This window comes from Lissotriton helveticus, unplaced genomic scaffold (assembly GCF_964261635.1).
Source record: "Lissotriton helveticus unplaced genomic scaffold, aLisHel1.1 SCAFFOLD_722, whole genome shotgun sequence".
In the NCBI taxonomy this organism is placed as follows: domain Eukaryota; kingdom Metazoa; phylum Chordata; class Amphibia; order Caudata; family Salamandridae; genus Lissotriton; species Lissotriton helveticus.
In genome coordinates, this window is record NW_027612053.1 from 171,704 (window position 1) to 175,224 (window position 3,521).

Sequence of the window (3,521 nt, forward strand, 5' to 3'; positions counted from 1 at the left end):
AGCCTGCTCGATGGTTTACGACTTAGAAGATACGGTGCAGGCCGGAATTTGGGGCCCTCTGTAGAAGTGTCTGTTTGCAGGTGCGAGGAGGTTCCAATCAAGAGAGTGATGAATAGACTTTTGTTCAGGGAGCCAGGCACAGGCCTGGAGGAGGCTTCAGGAATTTCCTGGGGGGTACCGTCCTGACGGAGAAGAGCCTGAGAAGCAAGGTCAACGCTAACGATGGGCCCAGAGGAGTTTCAGCATGGAAAATACCAGAACCAACACCAGGTGAGGGGCGTCTCTAAAGGGCGTTTCTATTGTAAATGTGATTTTGTATTAGGGACAGGACCCCTGGGTGGAGTTAAGGCAAATGATCTGAGGAACCTAAGAGAGCGGATGGGTAGGCAGATAGGTTAACTGCGAGATCGATTCACAACGAAGACTAAGGAAAGTGAGTGATCTTCTTTGGAAGTCACCACGGCTTACACCTTTTTAGGTTAAGATTTTGCTAAGTAGGGATGTCACTTAGTTTAGTGTAGGGACAGTCTAATCTGGATTTTCTTCCTTTCTGTAAATGACTCACAAGTTACAGCTTGTGTCTATTCTTGCAACACTGTTGATTTTTGAATTGGCTTTGGTGATATTCTTTTGCAGACTAAGAGCATTTAGAAAATGTATGTTTGTATTGATCCCAGTATATCTTTTGAACCTTATTTTAAGATGTTTGTATCTCCAGTTAACTTTGGCTTTGTAATAAACTTTTAAAACTTTTCCATAGTAAGTGGTTCTTTAGAGTGGTGTAAGTCCTTAACTGTTTGACCTAGTAGTGGATTGCCTTTTACTCTAAGACAGGTACCAACGGTTCAGTTGACCTGAGTTGAGATCTAGATCAAATGCAATTGATTAGAAATCCAGCCGTAACATATGTATGAGTGTATGTGTATTTGTGAGCGAGTCTCGTGAAAGGGGAGTGGGTGTGTGAGTGTCTGCATGCGAATGCATGGGTGTAAGTGAGTGTGCATGCGTGTGCGCCCCGCTCCCCTCTCGGTTGTACTGAACGGCACTCGCTGCCTGCCTCTCTGCCTCAGCCCTCCCCCTGCTCCCGGGCTGCTGGGGAAGGCCAAAAGAGGGGGACCAGGAACCGGTACTGCTGCCCCTGGAGCAGCCCAGCAGCAGCTTGCAGCAGCTCGAGGCCATCCGGCAGAAGTAAACCCTCTGCTGGGGAGGGGGTGCGGGTCCCCTGTCCTGCCTTAGGGCAAAGGTTTTCTGTTTTTTTGGAACCAGGGTAAAGTGCAGCCAAATTTTCAGTTTCCGAATGGAAAGTTATGGGCCCTGCGTGTTGTCAACTTGATGGTGTTTTCTTTTTGAAGACAGATACAATAAAATAATAGAATAAATACCCCCCCCTAAAAGAAAAAAACAGAAGTGCCACTATTGAGAAGCAAAAAGCCTACAGCACCTGGTATTCGCAGGCGGTCTCCCATCCAAGTACTAACCAGGCCCGACCCTGCTTAGCTTACGAGATCGGGCACATTCAGGGTGGTATGGCCGTAGGCACGAGAGGCTGCCGGTTCAGGCCTCTTATGCAGACGCAGCCCAGCCCGCATGATGTCGTCACCAGGCTACTTTCAAGTACATTTGCACATTTCCATTTCACACCTGCCCTCCGTTTCAAACTTCCTGCACAGAGCAAAGCACAGCCCTCTCTCGCACTTGCTTATTTGAAACTTTGGCAGAGGCTGGGACCTCCCTTCTTAAGGGGCCGGCACTAACAGCAGCAAGCGCCTAGTCTTGCTTCTAAGGCACTCTACTTGGGCCACTTCTATACGTGCCCTCCTGGGGGCTGGGGGGGCTGCAGGGACTCCCGCTCTGCAGCTGATGCTCACCCCAACTCTGGGGAGGCAACTTCTTCACCCTCAAGCACTGGCTGCTTCAAGTCTCCTGTTGTGTGTTTTTTTTTTTAAATCAAGGACAGGCCCCTGTAGGTGTCTTGGCGCTGAAAAACAGATGTTTATTGTTACCCAACTCAATGGTATTCATTTTATCAACCTCAAATGGATGAAAGGCTGAGTGGACCCGCGGGGATTTGAACCTGTGACCATTAGGTCGAACACAGGCCCCTGCAAGGGACACATTAGTCCACTGAGCCACCAGACCTGGCTATGCAAATAATGTCTATGCCCCGCCCTTCGGTGCCTGCATGTAGAAGAGAGAGTGAGGCGAGGGTCCAAGAAGTGCCGGGGTCCAGGAGGGAGGAAAGGGGGACAAGCAGCACCAACAACCATTTGTGTGTGTAACCTGCCGCTTTATTGAAACAGGTGCCCATTACACTTTATTAAAAACTGGCACTTTGCCTTACAAAACTAAAACCTCTCTAAACATCGAATTACCTGACCCTTTGACATTTCGTCCCCCCACCCCTACGATGCTCACGTGATAAAAAAAAAACACCCTGCAACATACAACAATACATAACTTCCAATACATTAAATAATACACAATCTTATCACATAACATTATAACTCCTACCCTCCCAAGACCTACAATCCTATCTGCCTTCCTGCAACTGTAACTAACGACCCTCTAATGTAAACTTCCCAACTGCTTAACCTTTCCCCGCTCCTGTTCACCAACTCCCCAAACTTAATAATAAACTACCAAACTCCAGCCAAACATGGTCAACTTCAAAAACAACTCTGCCAACCAGGAAAAGGCGGAAGGGTAGGCGATTACACTGCCTCCACCTTTTCCTGCCCCCCCGCACCCATTAACAGTCGCCCTGATGCCTCTCACCCTTGGTTCCTCACTCCCGATGCACAGATGTATGATGATACATCGCCAACCGCAACAACGCCAGCAATGCCCACGCAATTTTTACATCGTAAAAGACATTATATCACAAGCATTCCCTGCGCATGCTGTCCCCACGCTATTGCAGTGTCTCTGCTGTTTTAGGCAAATACAACGCAGTTCACAAAATCGCATGCTATTACATCGTTTTTCCACTGTGTTTGTTAAGTATCTGGGGCGTGTTGTATTGTAATCCTGTAGTGTTAAGTTTGATACAAGTGATCGGTGCCCGCTTCTGTCATCTCCCGTGTTCCTGCCTCCCCTCAAAAAGTTATTTTCCATCTGCCATGTGCTATATGTGCTTTCATACCGAATGTCATTTTCCGTCATCTTCCATCTTCGTCATTGCAGCAACGTTTTTGTTTTGAAAGTTATTTACATAATGTAAAAACATAGTAGAACCATATGCGCGTAAAATAATTCTTATTCAATACAAGTGATCGGTGCACGCATCTGTCATCTCCCGTGTTCCTGCCCCCCCAAAAAGTTATTTTCCATCTGCCATGTCTATATGTGCTTTCATACCGAATGTCATAATCCGTCATCTTCCATCTTCCATCTCCGTCATCGCAGCACGTAGCACTCATGTTGCATCATCTGCTATAGTGCTCATGTCGCATCTTCACGCATGTGGCATGTTATATGATATCTTCCGCATCTAGTGCCTGCTTTTGCCAATATGTTTTTCA

The 3,521-nt window shown here is 47.2% G+C and overlaps 1 pseudogene; it reads right to left on the bottom strand.

The window, feature by feature from the left end:
• Nucleotides 1–1,429: 1,429 nt before the first annotated feature.
• LOC144807620 (5S ribosomal RNA) lies at nucleotides 1,430–1,538 on the bottom strand (annotated as a pseudogene).
• Between the last annotated feature and the right edge of the window lie 1,983 nt (nucleotides 1,539–3,521).